Below are 22,522 nucleotides of genomic sequence, written 5' to 3'. Positions count from 1 at the left end.
CTGGAAACACAGGTAATCTAGGACAGATGAACCCCCAGGACCAGTGGTGATACCGGGAGGGAAAGGGGGAACCAATCTTGGGGATCTACATATAACCTCCTCTCTGGGGGATGGGCAACAGGAAAGTGGGTGAAGGAAGACGCTGGGCAGTGTAAGATAAGATAAAATAATAATTTATAAATTATTAAAGTTTCATGAGGGGGGAGCAGGGAGGGAGGGGGAAGGGAAAAAGGAAAATGAAGAACTGATTCCAGGAACCCAAGTGGAAAGCAAATTTTGAGAATGATGAGGTCAACGAATATATAAGTATGCTTTACACAATTGATGTATGTATGGATTGTGATGAGTGGTATGAGTCCCAATAAAATGATTTAAAACATAAAATGCAAATTAAAACAACTATGAGATACCACCTAACACCCTCAAAGATTAAATAAAAAAGAAAATATCATGGACTCTTCTTAAGGAATGCTCTGAAGGTCCCTTATACAATATTGTTGTACCTATTTGATTCTTCAGCATTAACTGTTTTATATCACTTCATCTCTGGGCCAACCTTCATACTATTCTGCATCACATTTTTAGGCCCAAATATGAACTGCTAATTATGTGGTTACAATTTACTCCTCAAATAACATACTCTCCTCTAATCTGTTTTCTAAACTCTCTGATTCAACTTTATTGACTGCATTGCATGGAGTTACTTGCCTTGGTTTACTTTTTAAAAAGTATCTACTGTATACTCTAGAGACTAATGTTTATTTTAGACTCTAATGTCATTCTACATTTTAAGAAAACTTCACTGCTTGACATTTTTAATTAGACAACTAAATGTATACACAGCATGACAATATCAGATTACAATATTTCCTTACATATAGACATTGCTAGGTTCCAAAGATGAGGTCTTTAGAAGACAATTGGAATGATGAGAAAATGGAGAATGATATCCCCACATCTGAAAATGGAAGATGATTGTATGCAAAGCTACCACCTTACACAACGACATAATTGAGAAACCACAGAGAATCATGATACAGTCAAGTTGACCCCTTGCAGGTGCTGCTACTCACACCAAGCACTTTAACATTCATTCCTGCCAGTTTTGTGCACACAATAGTTGGGTGATAGATTTTTTACTATTGCACTAAAAGTAAAATGCTAGATGAGCTAGTCAATGAGTGAAGGGAGAATGTATATCTGAGAATTATACTAAATCTATTTGGAATGATCCACATGTCAATGATTCTCATGAGTTCTAGTAGAGGAGTTCTTGTAGGCATTTTATATACACATTAATATTCACTTTATCATGCTTAGTTAGATGTTAAACAGAGAAAAGTAGTTCTTCTTCAGTAGCAGCTACCTTTTCATCCACAGAAAAGATGAAACAATTCTAAAATAGAAATAATTCCCCCTTTAACCTTTTAAGTGAAAATACAAAGCAACTCATTCATTATTATCTTTTGTACATGCATCGAGGGGGTAAAAATGGGGTTTTCTACTGCAGAGTTACAGTCTTGGGTTGCTGTGGGAAGGATCAATCCCATGGCAGTGAGTTAGTGAGTGATTGACTTACCTTGATATCTTCATGACTACTCAAGTTATCATTGTTGGATATTCAACATTGATCGATCCAGCATTTTAATCTGTATTACTATGATTATTCCCTCCGGATTATGGCTTTAGCTCTATCAGACCCACCTCAAAAATATGCATTTCAAAATACCACTTTACTACCACATTTTAACTTCCATGCTCACTTACTGATGTGATGTAGTGTAATACCAGCTAAGTTTTAGCACTTCTCAAAAAACTCACTGCCATCCAGTGGATTCTGACTCATAGTGACCTTGTAAGGATAAGGTCGAATTGCCTATGTGGGCTTTCAAGATTATAAATCTTAAACCTCATTGTTCTCCATTGGGGCACCTGATGGTTTTGAACTGCTAGCCTTGCCGTTAGTCACTCAACATGCAATTGACCCTGTTTTTGACTTTTCAAACCTATCTTTCCCACACTTCACCCCTCATTTCTCACTACCCTCATTACTCAATTGAGATTCCTTAGCTCTGTGAGACCACTGTGCACTACTCTTCTCTGTATGTTGATAGTGTCTTGTCTTCCCTTTCTTCTCTCTCTGACCTACTGCTGGCCCACTTTCCATCATAGTTAAAGCAGCCTTTCACTGATCTGTGTTCTTAGGAGTTATGCATGACTGAAGACAACAGATCTTCTTCTATGTCAACTGATCTGATGTTAAATTTATGTTTACAAACCTCAAATGAAATTATATATGTTTAATAATTCCATACCATTTCCTCAATCCCTTAAATTACTTCATACCCTTTTTTTCTCTCAGCAAATATTTAAACAAGTACTCTATATAATAAAGACTTGCATCAAATGCAATTAAAAATAATTGTTAGTTAAAGAATCAGAGGACCTTATCTTTCTCCCACTAATCTCCTGCCATGTCAAGAGGAATGTCTACTCCATGTGTAGTCTGAAGAATTTTATTCATTCGTATCCTTCCTCTGGTTTGGCTTTACCCGTAAGCTTCCTTTTCTCTGTTGATTGTTTTTTGTTTGTTTGTGTTTGGTTTAGTTTGATTTTTCCACTTAAAATATCCTAAAAGCAAGCAAAACAATAAACAAAAACTACCAAAGTATTGATAAATAAAAAAATCCTCACCATTCCCACTGTACTCTCCATTTTTTCCCTCCCTACCTGCTTCACATGATTTCAGTCACCTCGATCTACTGATGCTGCGGTTGTTGTGGTAGGCACCATCAAGTTGGTCCAGAATCCCAGTGACCCTGTGCATGGCCGAAGGAAACCCTGCCCAGGCTTGATCCATCGTCACAATCGTTGCTATTGTTGAAGCAACTGTTGATCCATCTTGCTGAAGGGCTTCCTCTTTATCCCTAACCCTCTACCTTAGCAGCCATGATGTTCTTTTCCAGGGATTGGTCTCTCCTGATAACATGTCCAAAGTACATGAGACAAACTCTCGCCATAATTAGCTCTGATGAGTATTCTGGCTGTACATTTTCCGAAACAGATTTGTTAGTTCTTTTGGAAGTCCATGGTACTTTCGAGATTCTCTTCCGGCACCAAAATTCAAATGCATCAAGTTTTCTCCAGTCTCCCTTATGAAATGTCTAACTTTTACATAAATATGAGGCAATTAAAAATATATGGCTTGGATCAGGCACACCTATTCCTTACAGTAACACTTTCGGTTTTCAACACTTTCATGCGGCCTGTGCGACAGATTTACTCTACATAAGGCAGATGTTCATCTCCTCACTGTTGCTTTTAAGAGTGCTGATTGTCCAGTTTTAAAGATGCTGGTCTTCCTTACCTTGAGCTGCAACCCAAACTGAAGGCTACAATTCTTCATCAGCTAGTCCTTCAAATCCTCCTCACTTTCAGCAAGCTTAGTTGTGTCATCTGCTTATTATAAGTTGTTAAGAAGCCTTCCTTTGATCCTGATGCTGTATTCTTCTTCATATAATCGAGCTTCTCTGATTATTTGTTTAGTATCAAGATTGAGTACGTATTGTGAGAGGACACAACCCTGATACACACCCCCAGTATTCTCTTCTTCACTTTGTGCAACTATCTACTGATCACGGACAAGTTCATCATGAACACAATTAAGTGTGCTGGCATTCTCATTCCTTTGAAGACTGCCCATAGTTTGTTGTCGAATGCCTTTTCATAGTCAACACAATCCAAGGAAACAACTTTCTGGTGTTCTCTGCTGTCAGCCAAGATCCATCTGACATCAATAATGCTACCTCTTGTCCCACATCCTCTTCTGAATCTGGCTTGAACTTCTGGCAGCTGCCCGTCTAGGTACTACTGCCAAAGTCATCAGATGGCCTTCAGCAAAATTTTGTGCGCATGTGACATCAGTGCTATTGTCCCATAATTTTCTCATTATTTGGGGTAATTTTTCCTTGTAATGGTTACAAATATGGACCTCTTCTAGTGAGTTGACTAAGTAGCTGTTTTTCAAATTTCCTGGCATAGACAAATGAGTGCTTCCAGGGCTCCATCATCTTGTTGAAACATTTAAATTGGTATTCCATCAATTTTTGGAGTCTTGTTTTTGGGTAATGCTTTCAATGCAGCTTTTAAACTTATTCCTATAATATCATTGCTTCTGGTTCACATGCTGCCTCCTGAAAGGGTGGAATGTTGACTATCTTCTTGGTACAATGACTAGATGCATTCTTGCCATTTTCTTTGGATGCTTCCTACATCAGTCAATATTTTGCTCACAGCATCTTTCAGTATTACCACTCTAGGCAGGGATTTCATTTTTAAGTTATTTAAGAAACGCTGAGTGTGTCCTTCCCTTTTGATTTTTCTAACGCTAGATGGTTGCTTATTGCAACCATATAAAAATTTAGTCTTTCAGACCAGCTCTTTGGAATTTCCTGTTCAGCTCTTTGGCTTCATCATTTCTGTCTTTTGCCTTAGATAGTCCACAATTAAGAGAGCGTTTCAGTCTCTTCTGACATCCACTTTGATCCTTTCTCCCTTTGCTATCTTTTTATGGTTCCACTTCTTTCATAGATGATGTTCTTGATGTCATCCAACACGTCATCAGGTTTTTTGTCATTTGTTTTCAATGTGTCAAATCTGATATTGAAATTCAAGTACTATATGATCAAAGTAATAAATTGAGTTTCCTGAACTTGTTTTAATATCCTTGAGCCTCAACTTGAACTTACATATGAGCAACTGATGGTTTGTTCCACATTCAGCCTCAATGACTGGTTTTAGGTACAGATATTGATATTTACTGATGTAGTAAATATAATTCATGTAGTTTTAAATATGTTTTTAGTGATCTCTACAGTTCACTATCTAGAAATAAATTACTCACTCTTCTGTTAAGGACTCCCTCTTTCTTGACAGATCAATCTCTAATTAGTCTTCCAAATGTCCTTATTGTCCACTTATTTCCAGGTATAATTTCTGGTGTTAAATGCAGACTTTCCTAGAGGCTTCTCCAGAACTTATCAACCTTTATGTTTTCAGTCTTCAGTTCCTCCTTATACAAACTTATTGTGAATTGAAATAAAGTTGAATTTTGTCTTTTGATCCCATAATTCTGTCTTATTACTCACATTATATTTATTTAAAACACAAACTTTAAAAATCCTACAAAATATTTAATCATCTTCTTCTGTAAACTTAAGGCAATTCTTTTTTAAAATATAATTTTATTTGGGGTTCATACAACTCTTATCACAATCCATACATCCATCCATTGTTTCAAGCACATTTGTAATTTGTTGCCCTTATCATTCTCAATACATTTTCTTTCCACTTGACCCCTTGAGCTCCTTGCTCCCCGCCTCCCTGACTGCCCCTCTCCTTAAGAAGCCTTGATAATTTATAAACTATCATTGTTTTTCATGCCTTACACTGTCTGATACCTCCCTTCACACATTTTTCTGTTGTCCATCCCCAAGGAGGGGGTCATACGTAGGAGTTATAAATAGGGGTTATAAGGATCTATAAGTAGATGCTTGTGATTGGTTCACCCTTTTTACCCCACCTCTCTCTTCCCCTCCTGTTATCGCTACTCTGATTATTGATCCTGAGGGCTTTATCTTCCTGAATTCCTTGTGTTTCCAATTCTTATCTATACCAGTATACATCCTCTGGTCTAGCGGGATTTGTAAGGTAGAATTGGGATCATGATTGTGTGGGGGCAAGGGGAACAAGGAGGAAACATTAAAGAACTAGAGGAAATTTGTGTGTTTCATCCATGCTATATAGCACCCTGACTGGCTCATCACCTCCCTATGACTCTTCTAAAAGGGGATGTCCAGTTGCCTAGAGATGGGCTTTGGGTCTCCATGTTGTACTCCTACTCATTCACAATGATATGAATTTTTGTTCTTTGATGCCTGATACCTAATCCCATCTACACCTCATTATCTCACAGGCTGGTTTGTTTCCTCCATGCCAATTTCATTTCTTCTCAGCTAGATGGTCTCTCATTTATCTTCAAGCCTTTAAGATCCCAGACACTACACCTTTTGATTGCCGGGCACCATCAGACCTCTTCATCATTTTTGCCCATGCACCCGCTTTGTCATCAGTGATCATGTCAGGAAGGTGAGTTTTATGGAATGCCAGTTTAATAGAACAAGGTGTTCTTGCATTGAGGGAGTACTTGAGTGGAGGGCCAATGTCCACCTGCTACCTTAATACAAAACCTATAAATATAAAAACTATAATATATAAAATACAAATAATAAATATAATACTAAACCTATAAATATAAATATATTTTTATGTGTACATGCCTGTATTTAAACCTGTGTAAATGCCCTTTGCCTCCTACTTCTTCCCTCTATTTCCATTTACTTTCCTCTTGACCCACTATCATGCTCAGCCTTCATTTGGGTTTCAGTAATTCTTCTTGGTTACATTGCCCTTGATCATACTCTACCAGGCCTCCTACACCCTCCTCACCATTGATTTTGGATCACTTGTTGTTCCCTTGTCCCTGGGTTTGTTAACACCCACATTCTTTCCACCACCTCTCCCTCTCCCATGTTCCCCCAGGGACTGTTGGTCCCATTCTTTTCTCCTCCAGATTGTTTATCCCTCCTATCTTATCCAGATAGACCTGCAGAGATAATAATATGCACAAAAACAAGACAAAGCAACACAAGAAAACAAAATAAAGCAACAACAACAACAAAAACAATGACAAGAAAAGAAAAGCCTGTAAATAGTTCAAGTTATATTTGTTTACCTTTAGGAGTGTTTTCTGGTCCAGTCTGATGGGGTGCCACACCGTGGCCCCAAGGTCTATTTTTGGTATTCCTTCTGCACTTCCTTGCTCTGCTCCCCTTGCTCGTCTGTTGCAAGCCCTTAGTGTTTTGCCTCGGTGTGATGGGGTCAGATCAGGCACAAACCCCACACTGTCTCCAATTTTGTCCTCTGTAGTTCTGTGGATCAGTGAGGGATGTCTTGTCTCAGAGTGGGGCCGGCCATATGGTCTTCTCTGTGCATTGGCTGCTCTGAGCGGGGTTATCATCTTCAAGGCTTGGTGGGCCAGGATGTGCTCCACTCTCTCTTCCTTCCCCTTCATTTGTGCCCTGTGCTCTGGAAATTCTTTTTTATGGCAACATTTTGAACAAATCATTTTAGTGTTCATTACTTTTACTCAAGCTATTTGACTCTATATGACCTTTCATTATTTGCATTCATGTTACTGCCAACATACATTTTGAGACTTTTAATTCTCCAACAGCTTTCATGCTAGAAGAATTCTTAAGAACTCTCATTCTTACCATCACAGATCCTCTAAGAGTGGGAAACATACGTAGTTATTTTATTCACTGCTTCAAACCTTGTCAGTTCTCTCACTTAAATTACCTGGGCTTATGCTAAAAGAGTGCATGCTGTTAAATTTACCAACTTCAAATTCTAAAACTCCTCACTTCTTTCATTTTCTGAAGGGTTATCTACTTTGGCTTTCATGTATCAAATGATCTTAATTATAGAAATGAACATACACAAATCTAACAGATCAATGAAGTAAAACAAAAAACATAATAATAAGGGGAGGAAATATTAAAGAACTAGAGGATAGTTATGTGGTTCATAAGTGTTATACTGTACCTGGATTTATCATCCCTTCCATATGGCCCTTCTAAGAGGGCACCCCCAATTATCTTACAGCTGAGTTTGGGGTCTTCACTATATCCACGCTCCTTCATGTTGATTTGGTTGATTGTTTTTGAACCACTGATAACTATTTCCATCGACACCTCATGATCACACAGGCTGGTGTGCTTCTTTGATGTGGGCATTTTTTCTTCCCTACTAGATGACTGCTTGTTTAATTTTGAGACTTTAAGACCCCAGATGCTTTATCTTTGATAGCTGAGCATCTGCGTTTTAGCCACAGCGACCTTTACTAAGAGTACTTGTATATGACAAATTCAACTCCATCCAAGAATTGCTGGGTGATCTGGAAGACTTTCAGTTCTCAGCATAAGCTCAGCAGAAATGTCTTCTGAGTCAGTCAAAATGATTCTAACTGAAGTTCCCCCAATTGAGTTTCCATTTTCACCAGAAATATATTCGTTACGTACGTCTCCATTTGCTCATGCTCCATCTCCCCAGCGGAAAAGCGGGAGTCTTTCACTCGTTCACCATTTCAACCAAAATACCTGAACAATTGTCTTCACGTGCCGGTCTCTAGAAATATATCAGAATCCAAAGGTGTATTTTGAATAACATGAATCTCTACCATGCAATTAAATTATTTTTATCATATCCTCAGTGACAAATTTGTCTCATAAAAATGGCATTCTCATAAAGCTTTTTAGATATTTGAGTCTATATGTGATCGGATTCTAATTTAGCTTTCCTAACTTTCCAAACATCATCCAAATTTGTTAAGTATCTTTTTCTTTGTTAATAAGATGATGATTATAACAATAGTAAAGCCACCTACAGGCCAATTATGCATTTAAAAGGAAATCAATAGTGCAATATATGTTTGTCCTGTAGTCGATTATCATGACACAGGCTATTTTCACTGTGTGTTTTATTAATGTTTTATTGTTAATTGGCTATAAGTTACAGAGAAAATCATCAGTTTTACACTTAGTACATATTTTGTACATATTTTGTTTCAACTCATCCTTTGCTCTTCTTCCATCACTTATCCCACTTCCACTCTGTGATTCCCAGTTCCAGCCCTCCTTGCTTCCTAATCATCTGTAACTAGTTCTTGTGTAAATGCTGTCCTGTTGTTATCACAGGGTTGATTTTTCTACCACTGAGTGGGAAGTGTAGCAACGCAAAATATTCTCAGGGCTTCCATCAATCTCTATATGACGCATAAACCTGTTCTTTTTTATTATTTGAGTTCTAGTCCACATTTTTTCTCTGCTCTATCTAGGATCTTCTAATATGATCCTTTACAGAGAAATCGGTAGTGTTAGCTAGGAACCATCTAGTTCTGGTCTCCGTGTCATGGAAATGGCTCTTTGTATGACCTATGATTACATGGATAAAATATTTCTACATGTCTTCCAATTTTCCTCATTACTTTTCCCTCTGGCTGAGAGAGACCAAGAAGTGATTTAAGGTGGCTATTCTTGAGCTTTTAAGGCACTAATTGCTACTCTAAAAAAGTAGAAGGTAGAATATTTTCTTTGTGACTTTTTAAAATATATTTCATTCAATAGTATAAGTCTAAAGGGTCTCCATATGTATAATAAACAAAGATCAGCCATTCTCCACCTACAGAAAACTCAGAGCTTTCCTCACACACAACAAAATTCCTCTAGACCACCACATTTCTTGAGACCACCTTCCTCTTCTCTGTATCTCACTGGTCAGCAATTTCATTATCCAACATTTTGTATTTACAATGATAGGAAAGAAGTCTGATACCTGACGATTTAGTATATTACAACATGTTTGGCATCAACAAACTCCAGGGTATTAGGTGAGTGCAATGCTAGTGTGGTGGTTACATAATCTGGTATCAATTTGGGACTTGAGAGGATTAAGAGTGCAGGGGTGGAATCACGTCTACCATTCAAATCATAGCCAATGAGGCCACTCTGTGGGCCTGGCTTTCTCCTGAGAATTCTGGGAAATCTGGTTTTACCTCCTTGGAGGTGAGAGAGACTCTGCTCACTTCCTTGGAGACTCTACTGACAAGACGCCTGGAACTGTGCTAGTGCCCCGAGTCAGAAAGCCATATAGAGACCCCGCCAGCGCTGAGGTGCTCACAACACCACTAGATCCAGAAACTTCCAACCCACTGGCCTGTGATCTTCTTTCAATTGGTATCATTGCATGTGTTTTTTGAGTCTGAAGAGGACTTTATAGATTGGTATCAGACGTATGGGCTAACATCAGACTTAAGGATTTGATTTGGACTGGGTTGAGACTTTTACTCAGCTTTCAATTCCTCTTGTACATAAAGCTCTTTCCTATACACATATGAGTCTCTGTGAATTTGTTTCTCTAGTCAACCCAGGCTAACACAGCTAGCTATCGTTATTAAGGTGAAATGTTTATCTGCCTGAGCCATGATTCTCAGTGGTTTGGCAGTTAGGCACTGGTGGTGTTTCATCCTAATTTGGTCATCCTCTTTTTTTCTCATAACGCTGACCTCACATAATAAATGGACTTTGGGAACCTAATAATGTCAATAAGTGAGGAATATATGTAAATGTATGTGTATTTGGAATTTGCAGGTAAGCAAGAGGAAACTATCATTGAGTACTTCCTACATTTCCTCCAATTTCTCAAATGCAGTAACATGTATGGGCTTACTTTTGAATTATATAATGTTCATAACCTATAGTATTTTTTGATTATTTTATTGAAAAATCTTTAAGTAAACCATGGGCCTTGATTGAATCACAGTCTACCCCTGATCTAATTTAAAGAATAACAAATAATTTGGAAATGCAGTGACTAATATAAAAAATTGAAAAATATGTTTTGTGATATAACTTTTGTATGACTTCAATGTTCTGAAATATTTATTGTCAATATTAGTATTAATTATCTGATAATAAGGCCAAAATGGATGTCATAGATTGTTTTACACAACCTCCCACCCCTGCCTTAGAAGACAACTATGCAGTTAGTTAATGATTGTCATCTGTATGTTTAATTTTATGTTCATGTCAGGCCAAGCTCTAACTTTCAGCTTGTACTTGGGTTAACCACATGGTATGGGAACCTGGAAAATCACAATTCTCAGAGTCCTTTCCTTTCTGGCAATCATTCAAGAATCCACATTGTAAATTATTTCTTGTCCCATGAGGGAACAACTGAATATTCAAACCTATAGAAGAAGAAGAGTGAGTAAACTCAGTTTTAACAGATGCAGAAGTAAATCCACAGGCCTATGACCCATCTAGTGGGCTAGTTGCCAATAAATATGAAGAAGTAACTGCAATCGTGAAAGATTATGAAAGACACATATTATTATTAGACACTTTATAGTTTTTATTGATCTGGCTTACCAAAATTACACGCTGCCCGAGTTTAGGTACAAAGTAAAATGAAAAATCATTTTATGCAGAAAGGTATCCCAGGAAACCACAAAATTAAGTCATTCAATGATATTGAGTCATTTCATGTGGAAAAAGTAACTGGATTAGATAAATGCCTGTGACAAATGCTTATGATAAAATGTAAAGTATCCCCAAATTTTTATTCTAGAGCCCAAATGTGCTTAAAAATAGCTGGCAGAACAATATTGTTTGCCCTGTATTAATGGCATACTGAATTTACTCATAATTATGAGCTAAAAGTTACTTGATCCAGCATGAAAGAGGCCTGTACTGGATGATATGATCAATTTTAAGTTACAGAAGAATGAATCTTTATAGAAGAACACATTGTTAATTCATTCTCTAAACTGGAAATATTATATATATATATAAATATATATATATAGTAGTTTTTCTCCTCCTGTTAATTAAATGACTGCTAAATTAGCTGTCATAAGACATAGTTTACATAGTTGTCATGGTTTACTGAGGTTAAAAATAATCTATAATTTTTAACTATGGATCATGATTCTAGAGTCTAAGTTATGTAAGCTGTTCTTCAACTATAGGTTATGATTCTAGAGGGCTATAATTAAATAAATCAATTACTGTAAATGTTTCTATGTTGTAGTAATATTTACTGTACCTTGTGTGGTTGGACTTTTTAACTAATTTTGAACCCACATGATTTTAAATATACAAATCTTTTCATTAGAGTTTGATGTTTTTAAAACAGTTAAAGAGAATTATATTTAATTTTGAAAACAGGTTCAAATCCCTTTTTAGAAGTAAACATGACATTAACATAATGAAGAACATAAAGCTAATGTACCACCCTTGTCCATTAATCAATCAAGTTGGCTAAGAGAATGTGGGAAAGTCAATACGCCCCAGGAGAGCAGTAATGTGATCATTACAGAATGTATTTGAATTTCGTGTTTAACCAGTTTCAGGTAAAAATGGTTCCCATCCAGATATCTTGTAGTTGAATATTATTGTTATTGTCTTCTTACACCCAGAAAGGAATCGTCAGTGTACAGATCAGAATTGCTCATGCCTTCACTCATTTTACACTTGCTTTGCTTCCTGCTGTTGAATGAACAATCAATGTTTACAGATTAGCAGCAGCTGCAGTCTTCTGATTTTACTCTTTTCTAACTGGCAGATGAGACACATTTTGTATTTGTTTCTCTGGCATTTTTAGAGTAGCTAGGGCATTCACAGTGCAAACCACTGTTATTCATACTGTTATAATTCCTTAGCAGTTAAGTCATTACTAGCAATCATAGCAGGCTTGTGGTGCAATACCTTATTTGGGAATGTCATGTGAGATGCCCAGAGCAATACCAAAAATAAAGGCCAACTTGTCTGGCTAGTAGGGATTTCTCCTGAGCCCCCCTGGCCTAGGGACCCTGTGGGAAGTATTATATGCTTCTGTTGGGTGGGTTGGATAGTAAGAAATAGAGCAAGTACCCTCATTCTCAAGGCAAAGGTGCTATGTAAATCCAAACACATGGAATTTATGCGATAATTTATTCAAGTCCCAGTTATATTTTCTCTACCCCCCAAAACCTTAGCAGCATTGTTTTAATGTCTAAAACATTAACCAAAATGAGCAAAAGTCAAAAGATACAATCAACATTAGCTACTCCACCCTTTTACCTCATGGTTCAGAAATAGACTGGAAAGGCAAGTTTACTTTCTTGATCAAATCTTACTCTATGAGGTTGTAATTTGTTATGAGATACTTTATTTTGAAACAGTTGTTTCAGAGAAATGGGGAATGAAAGCTATAATTTGTCAAACCTAAGGGTCTCTGGAATATAATGCATGCGGCCTAGGGCTGAATTTAACACCTGGCCCAATCCTGGAGCTGAGCTATCCCTCAAGAGAGTATTTGGAAGTTTTAAAAAGAATGCTGGATGAAGGGAAAGCACTGGAGGGAAGGGCAGAAATATGAAAATTCTAGAACTCTCCTTTGAATCACCTGGTTAATCAAGTTAACATGTATCTGTGTACCTGTGAGTTCATAGTGTCTTCACTGAAAGTGGACATAATAAAGGACCTTTGAGAATCAAATGTTACCATTAACTGGTCTTTGTGTTACAATGTATTGCTTAAAGACTTGACACAATTATATTTGATCCCCACACCAGGTTGTGACAGGGTAGGAGAATATAAATGAGAAAGCACAACTTACTGACTAGAGCTTATTGGTGTTACCTAACTTCGCAGAACACATAGAATTACTACTACTGCTTTCTTCCTACACAAATGGTGAATTTTTTCAATAAATACACAATACAGAATACTATGTATATTGAAAGCATCATTTTCACGAGAAAAAGATTTGTTTTAATAAAGCAAATGGTCTTCTAAGTATAAAATGTTATTTTTTTAATAAGGCAAAAGACCTCCTCAGTATAAAATAATACTCTAAGTAACCTCTCCGTTATAAAAACTGACAAGGGCTTAGGAGATCATTTTCCACACTCTGGCTGTACAGAACAATTCAGAGAACTCTGCAGACTTCTTTGCAATCTGAATGGCTTTTTCTAAATCCAGATCATTTTAAACTTCTTAGTAAATGAAACACATAAAAAAGGAAGGACACAGTGAATAATGCTGACCAGAATTGGAAAAATGATTGCAAGTACAGTCACGTGTGATTGCAGTTCTCATATGACGTAAGTGTGCACTACGTTTCTTCTCCATAACAGTCACAAAATACACCCCAATGTTGTCCACCACCCAATCTCTCATTGCCTTATTGCCAAAAGGGACATTGCAGAAACAATAAAAGGTATAGAACTTGGGATAGGATGATTATCTTTGATTGCCAAAGTTGGTTGAATCTAATCGTGAGCCCATTGAAAACAGAAAGCCTTTCTTGGCTCCATCAAATACAGATAGACGATAATGAAGTAAAGGCCCAAAGGATATTAAGTTACAGGGAAAATTTTACACCACTTCCTCTCTGTGAACGGATTTGCTCGGGCAGCCATTGTATCAATTTGGTGAAAAAGCATTGAGGTAACTATATATTTTTATTCCATCAAACTGGATGCCTGACTTTCCTTAAATAAGCCTTGACTTTGACACAGTGAAAGATCATCATCTCACAAGCGAATATTGTGACGCTGTGAGGGGAAAGGGTGGTCGGTCACTGTGTGAAAGGCAAATCCATCTGCTCTAATATCCTAAACTATTGTTTTTATAATCCAGGAAGGAAGTGCCTTTTTGTGTGTGATGATTTTGACAAAGAAGATTTACCTATTATATAGCTTTTCTGTCTGAATTTTTGATGCATGATACTGGAGTAACACTTGAGAAGAATATTGAAAAGCATCAGTGAAATAGGAAGCCATGGTTACATTTACACTTAATGTTGTGTATCACATTTACGGGAGCTTTTCTATCTCCACATATGCTTGACTTGGCAGCATCATTCACTGGGAATATATAGTTCGTGATCCGTTTCAATCCTGTATCAAGGCTATGATGATGGGAACTTAAGCATTCTACATGCCACATTCTCAGCACTTCGCACACACATAAAAGGGTTTGTTCCCGGCCATTGTAATAACACTAATGTCCTTTATACACTGACTCCTCACACTCATGAAATGCATGAAATGTATGGCACAGCCAATTGCTCCTGGAAATTTCCATGGATTTAGACCATTATCATTTAATATATTTTTCTTTTAAAACTAGAAATATCAAGGCAGACTCAATAACCTCAAGTTAAAAAGAATTCAGTTACCTCATTGTTAGCCTCACCTCTCACATTTCAGAAATTCATTTTTAACGTGCAGTCCTCAAACTGAAAAGTACTCTCAATTTTGGGAAAGTGTCTCTTGAAACTAACTTCACTTAGTGACTGCAACAATGGGCTCACACATAAGAACAATGGGGAGGTGGTGCAGCAGCAGACAGGGTTCTGTTCTGTTGTGCGTACCGTCAGTATGAGTAGGAGCTGACTAGATGGCACTCAACAACAGCAGCAACAACAACAATAATTTATAAAGTAATTTACAAATTAGGATGCCAATGACTTAATCAGGAATATTGGAATTGACTATTTAGGGGATTCTGATCTCTAAAGAATGAGATTCTTGAAAGGGAAATCTAAACAGCATTGCGGTTGGATACCTCCAACATGTGCTCTCAGATACAGCACAGCCCGGTGCACAAGAATGTGAAACACAGTAGGCTCTACACACCATCCTGAGAATGGTTTTTCTGCTTGAGTCCATTGTTACAGCCACTGAATCTAAGCATCATCTTGAGGACCTTCCTTCTTTTCACTGCTCCTCAACGTTAGCAAGCGGTATGACTGTCTCCAACAGTGATTCTCAACCTGTGGGTCGCGACCCCTTTGGGGGTCAAATGACCCTTTCACAGGGTCACCCAATTCATAACAGTAGCAAAATTACAGTAATGAAGTAGCAACAAAATAATGTTATGGTTGGGGGATCACCACTACATGAGGAACTGTTAAAGGCTGCTTCATTAGGAAGGTTGAGAACCACTGTTCTCCAGGGACTGGTCTCTCCTGGCAATATGTCAAACTGTTTAAGACAAACTGTTGCCATCCTTGCCTATAAGAAGCACTCTGGCTTTACTTCAATGACAGATTTGTTTGTTCTTTTTTTTTTTTTTTAATCATGAAATTTATCTGGAATTGTGGTTTACATAAACCCTTTGCTACAAGTTAATTCTGAATCATAATGCTTGTATAGGATGGAGCAGAACTGTGCACAGGGTATGTAAGGTTGCCATCTTTACAGACACAGACTGAAACATCTTTCTTCTCTAGAGCGGCTGGTGGATTTGAACTTTTGACCTATTTATTGACAATCATGAGTTTATCCACTGTGCCATGAGGGCTCTTTGCGCTCTAAATCAAGGAAATTAAAACTAATATAGGAATTGTATCAACACTACTGAAACATACCACTGAGTTGTCTACAACCCATATTGAACCTAAACAGAATCAAATGCACACCTCACTGAATGTAGCAGCATCAAGAAAAATTCTGACTGAATGTTGAAAGAATTCTACAAAGTGAAGCAAAATACAAAAAACCTTCAAAGTAATATTTTAATAGCCTGTGAGAAAAAACAAGAAGGAAATGGTGAGAGTTCTGTTCTTTGGTGGGGATTGCAGTCAATATTAAAAAGTAAATTGTGTATGAATTATTAAATGGAAAAACAATTTGTTTTGAACACTTACTTAGATCACCAGAAAAGTCAACAAATAAACTGTGTAAAAGAATGGTGGGATGGTTTCACAAGTATTTAAAATAAAATCCAAAGACTTGTTTGCTAAAGATTGTAACTTCTATTGCTCAGAGGAAGAGTAGAGGCTTTGGATATTGCATTTCTTTCAAGGCAATTTTGTACCACACAATGGTATACATTCCTTGCTAATACCAAACGAAAATGAAAACGTCTTTGGATCCTAAATACATATTGTGAGTATATCATTTAGGATCATGCTTCATGTTGAAAATCACTTTGAATTTGGGTTTTATATTCAATACCAATATTGTTATGTATTTTTTCTTAAAGAGGTTAGCTCTTTTAAAATATTATATTCATTCTACAGTTTTACACTTTTTGTTTTATACTAATAGTGGACCTTTGTTATTTACTAGTCACCAATTATTGAAGCCTTCTTATATTTGGGATAATAACTCACCAGAAATAACCCCCTTACAATGCACCCCCTTATAAGTGAAGATACAAACATGCTCTCTAGATTTTGAAAATCAGATTTGGTCCTCCCTAGAATTTGACATGGAATCAATTAATAAAGTGACTCAGAGAGCAGTCAGAATCCTGTTAGATGATGGCTCAGAGAGGGATCTGTGTTAGAGAAAGCAGCTACAGCAACAGCAACACTGCATCCAGTTCTCTAAAACGACCCAGTGTTAGCTCCAGAGGATGAGCTTGGAGTGGTGGGCAAGGTGACAGGCCAGATGCCAGTGGCAGTGACTTTGGTGTTGGCACTAATCTACTGATTGATGGTGGGTTGCTAACCTCTAAATCTATGTCTATATCTATCTGTCATCTATCTATCTGTCATCTCTCTGTATATAACTTTTTAGTTTAAATCAACTATAGTCAATTTCTGTCCGCTCCTCTTAAAACTCTGGTCTGATAGACAAATAGGCGTGTGAAGGATGTAATCATCATTCAACAATGATAAGTACATTTTTATGTACTAGAATTTTGTAAGCTCGGCTTATGACACTCCAAGATTTTAAACACATTCTAACTATCACTTCCAATTCCATTATATATTTAAACTAAGTGAAGTTAATTGAGCAAAGCAATGAACACAGATTGTAATGCTTAATTACAATGTGGTCAGCAAGCAACTTTGGACCAAGCGATCTTCCTATAGTGCTACAAACAAAAAAATCTGTTGCATAATCCGAATTTAAATTCTCAAACTGAGATCATTTTCAAAAATGCAGAAACCTATGTTATGTTATCTAGAAATATCAAGATTTGGCAGTAATGAAGAGGGTACTCAACTCGGATTTCAGGATATGCTTTTTAATATTATCAATACCATAAACCAACATCCTGCTTCCAGAAAAGGTCTTAGAATTTTATTAATGAATTTCCCACAAAAATTCTATCAACCAATTGATCTTGATTTTCAATGTTAAAAATGTTTCCATTTAAAGTAAATACAATTATTACAAAATGTACACATATTCGAATCTACTTAATAGACATTTTATATATTTTGTATACTTTTAATCATTTATATTTAAAAACCAGAACAGTATCCATTAAAGTGCTTCAAGATGGTTCAACATTTTCCTCAATGACAATGCTAATTTTGCAATAAAAGTAATGACATGGGACTGACTTTGAAATATTGGAGAAATTATGTTTGAATTTCTTACATAATTTGGTCCATCTTTTGCAACCATTATATCATAATGTTACATAATAAACAGACTACTGTTGTTAATTCCTATGGAGAGAGATCTAAGTCGTGGTGAGACCATGTGCAACCAAACAAAATGCTGCCTGGCCCTGTGCTATTTTCATCATTGTCGCTTTACTGCAGCCGACTGTGACAGCCACTTTCTTGGTAGTGTCCCTTTCAGGGTAGGGACTCATCTTCTAGCACTATATCAAACAATATTCTGTTGTGATCCATAGTTATCATTGGTTAATTTTTAGAACTAAATTGCCAGGTGTTGCTTTATAGCCTCTCATATACATCAGCTACATATAATATAGATTCAGGTGTGCATTTAGATATAAGTAAAGGCAGATATAAATCCATTGTTTATCTATAAGCATTTAAGTTATGTTATCCACGTATATTCAGACTATTACTGCTAAAAATGCCCATGACAAACACATTGCTGCTAGGTTCCATTGAGTCAGTTTTCTGTACAACAAAAGGACACACTGTCAGGCTTTGTGCCACCCTCCTAACTGATGCACCTCCCTGTGTCAATCTGTCTGGCTCAGAAATCCCTCTTTTGCCCTGGACTTCTTTTTGGTTAAGCATGGTGCTCTTTGGTAGGAACTGTTCTCACCTGATAACTAGTCTAAGGCATGTGAGAGGAAGTCCAATTATCCTCTGTTCTAAGGAACACACTGGCTCTGCTTTCCCCAAGACAGATGTGTTTGTATTTCGGACAGTCTGTGGCATTTTCGATACTTAATTTCTTTTTGCCAAAATATAATTTAAAGCATCCAATCCTCTCCACTTTCCAGTTTCCACATGCCTATATAAGAAGTCATTAGAAGTACAATAGGTCAGTCTCACCTGGGACTGCAGTTTTATTGACATCGTTGTCCTTTAGAAATTTAGAGAACTTTTGGGTAGCAGATTTTCCCAATGCAATCTGTTCTTTGACATATTGACTGCTCCTTCCATGATCATTGATTGTGGATTCAAGTAAAAAAAAATACTTGACAACATCAATCAGAATGTTTCCTATTGTTCTAGTAGTGAAGATTTTCATTTTCTTTATACTGAGTTGTAATACATAATGATGACTGTAATTTTTTATCTTCATCAACAAGTGTTTCACATATTCCTTGCTTATAGCAAGCAAGGTTGTGTCATCTACATACCACAGATTGTTAATGAGTGTTCCCTCAGTCCAGATGTTACATTCTTCTTCTAACAGTTGAACTTCTGGAATTATTGAGTAAGAATGGTGAAAATGAAGTGCCCTGGCTCATTGGATTGCTAACTGCAAGATCAGCAGTTTGAGACCACCAGCTGCTATTCAAGAGAGAGGACACTTTCTATACCTTTAAAGGTCTACAGAGTTGGAAGCCCACAAGCTCAATGTTACAGGCTCACTGTTAATTGGAATTAACATGATGGCAGTGAAATGGAGAAAAAAAAAACAGCACTGATGGACAACTTTCTTGATTTTACACTGTGTAGTATACCTCATTCTGTTTGAATGACTGCCTGTTGGTCTATGTACAACATGGGTCCCCAAACTTACTTGGTTTTCTGCCTCATTAAAAAAAATTACTGAGCATCTCCCAAGCAATTAAACACATGTGTACTATAGCCCATAATCTAGGACAAAGTAGAGATCTCTGTTTTTTCAGTCCCCCTGTGTCATAAAGATCCCACAGGGTATAGTTTTGCCCACTTCAGGAAATACTGAATAGTACAGATTCCCCATGAGTACCCTTAAGTGGAAAATAATGGTATGACTTTTGAGAACAGCCATGGTGTATTCAATTTCCTCCTCAGGGTGTGAAATTTGGACATTGAATAGTGGATATCTTTGAATTGTGGTATTGGAGAAGAATACTGAAAGACAGTCTGTTAGAAAAACAGACAAATATGTCTTGGAAGAAGTGTGGCCAGAGTGCTGCTGAAAGGCAAAGATGGTGAGACTTTGTCCCATTTTTTCTGTACATGTTGCCAGGGTGGGGGAGGCCAGTCCCTGGAGAAGAACACCATGTCGGTGAAATGGAGAGGACGTGAAACAGAGGAAGAGGGGTTGACTCATGGTAGCTAGAATCGACTGGAGCCTAGGAAGGAGGGGGAGAATGGAGCAGGACCGTGCAGCGTTTCATTCTGTTGTGCACAGGTAAGAACTGACTCGAAGACACCTGGCAACAACAATGTACTTTAAAACACACAGTATAAGACGACATTAGTAATGCAAGACTTTAATGATTTGACAATTTCTCACCAACCTGTTGTGTATTGAGATTTTTGTACCCAAATTAAGCAATCCATTAACTTTATAACTTGAGTTTTTCAAATTTTGAAATGTAAAATAATGGAGTTTAAGTTTCATCATGGTTTTAGAACTTTATAAATGCATCATATAATTACTTTGAATTCCTTTTTATTTCAATCACAATTAAAATGAGGTGTATGCATAGTAAAATGTTCAATATTACTGAATAAAATGAATAAATATTACAATAGAAAAAATTACTTCTAATATAAACTACTATATTTTCTCATTTGTATCCATTATCTGCAAATAAAATTCATGTATGTTATAATAACTTAATTTGCTGTAACCTAGTTATTCTTTTATGGAAAGTGTCATGATCATTGAAAAAAATCAATGAACCACTAAACATTTGTTCTAAAAAAGGGATGTGGATGGATTCTAGTTATACAATTTTCAGTTTTAGTGCAGTGAAAAACTCATTGGTCTGTTCAAAGCAATTGCATATGAGAACAATAATTTATAAATTTTGCATGCTTGCCATTTTAAATCAATTGCTTTGTTAATTTGCTCATTGATGAATGAAGCTTTATGATGACATTACCTAAAGGAAATAAAAGGAAATAATTTCCCAAGAAGTAAAGTTCATGGCTGATCTTTGAGAAGAAATTCCATTTTGGAATTTTGGGAAGGCATTTTGTGCATTTTCTTGTCCTTTTCAGTTTGATTCCCTAACTATTTGTATTATAATTGCAAAAGACAAACAATAAAATAGATCTAAGTCCAAGAATCTGGAAATGAGTAGTTCTGAGACTCTCTGCACCAGTCTTTATTTTCTATAGTGAGGGCTATTTCTTGCTCTCTTTTTCATCTTCATTTAATCCTGGGTTTCTACAATGTTGATAAGTTCCACTCATTCAAATGGCCCATATATCCGTTTTAAGGCCAAATATATCCTGAAATGATGCAGTTCATTTCTACTAATTTCATCACTAATTTAATAAGTGATTAGATGAATTTGATATGAGTATTTTCTAAGCTAGTTGTGGCTTCTGCCTTCTGACAGGACGAGGGTTGATTTCCAACATTGCGTAGGGTACTGGGGGCAGAGTGAGTTCACTGGGTCTTCATGCACCAGTCCTTGGGGTTAGTTTGAAAAAAATTTGGGGGCAGATCCTAGAACTGAGGCATACGGGAGAATGTTAGTTATGTAGGGCATTCACAAATGTATGCGTGCCACTCACTACCATCTACAAAGAGCCTATTTTATAAATTATCAAAGAAACTATTGTGGCAGAGGGACACCAGAGAAGAGCTGTCAATTCTATTATTAAATTGACATTCCACACATACTGGTTTCAGATGGAAGCTGTTAATACACTTAACTTTCTTCCCACTTTCTCTTACACCACTTCATGTCTTCTCTCTTCTCTGTTCATCAAAAGGACATCACTTGGTGTTAAAGTGGTGGACAAGGGAGCTACACATCTTTCTGGTATATTGACAGCTATGTGGACACCTGGGAGTCTTCACAACTCTGTTGATACATGATTGCCACAGAAACTGACATCTCCCAGGGTATTGTCAATCAAACATTTGAGGATAAAGCAAGAACAACAATAACAAAAAGCAAGCCTTAAGTAAGGAAACAAATAGCACTGTAATCCTATTTGTGAAAAGGAAGCAAAACAAGGCATGTCTCAGTCAGCAGAAGACAGCAACCAACTCTGATGTTTTTGACAATGCAAAGCAAAGGGCACAGGCTTTAGACTAAACTGGGAGTCTGCTACAAGCTGGAAGGTAATTCTCTTGAGATCACCATTGTTCTCCTATCCACTGGAGTCATGTGTGCCAAACAACTATCCAGTGAAGAGATTGACCAGCTATTTTTGTTACGTTGTTTAATGCCATTCATATTGCTAGGTGTCCCCCAAGCCTGGTTTTCTCCAGTAGTGAGGCTGCCCTCCAGCCTGCTGTGAGTCCTCCCTGAGGATGACAAGGCCCAGAGAGGGCGAGTCTTTGTTCTCGGGGGAGGCTTGTGCTTATGCTGTGACTGACAGCTGTTGGTAAGAGGGATCAGGAGTGCTTGACATCTGTTTACTCGCTTTTAGTTTCCCCATTCGTCCCCCCATGGGTGCTGTCATTCCTGGATGACTCCCCAAGGTTGGTGTCAGAGTGCTTCCAGGGCTACTGCTATGACGCTTTGGGGCTATGATGCCCATCAATGAGAACTGAGAAATA

This window comes from Tenrec ecaudatus, chromosome 2, assembly GCF_050624435.1.
Source record: "Tenrec ecaudatus isolate mTenEca1 chromosome 2, mTenEca1.hap1, whole genome shotgun sequence".
In the NCBI taxonomy this organism is placed as follows: Eukaryota; Metazoa; Chordata; class Mammalia; order Afrosoricida; family Tenrecidae; genus Tenrec; species Tenrec ecaudatus.
Note: the sequence above shows the minus strand (reverse complement) of the source record.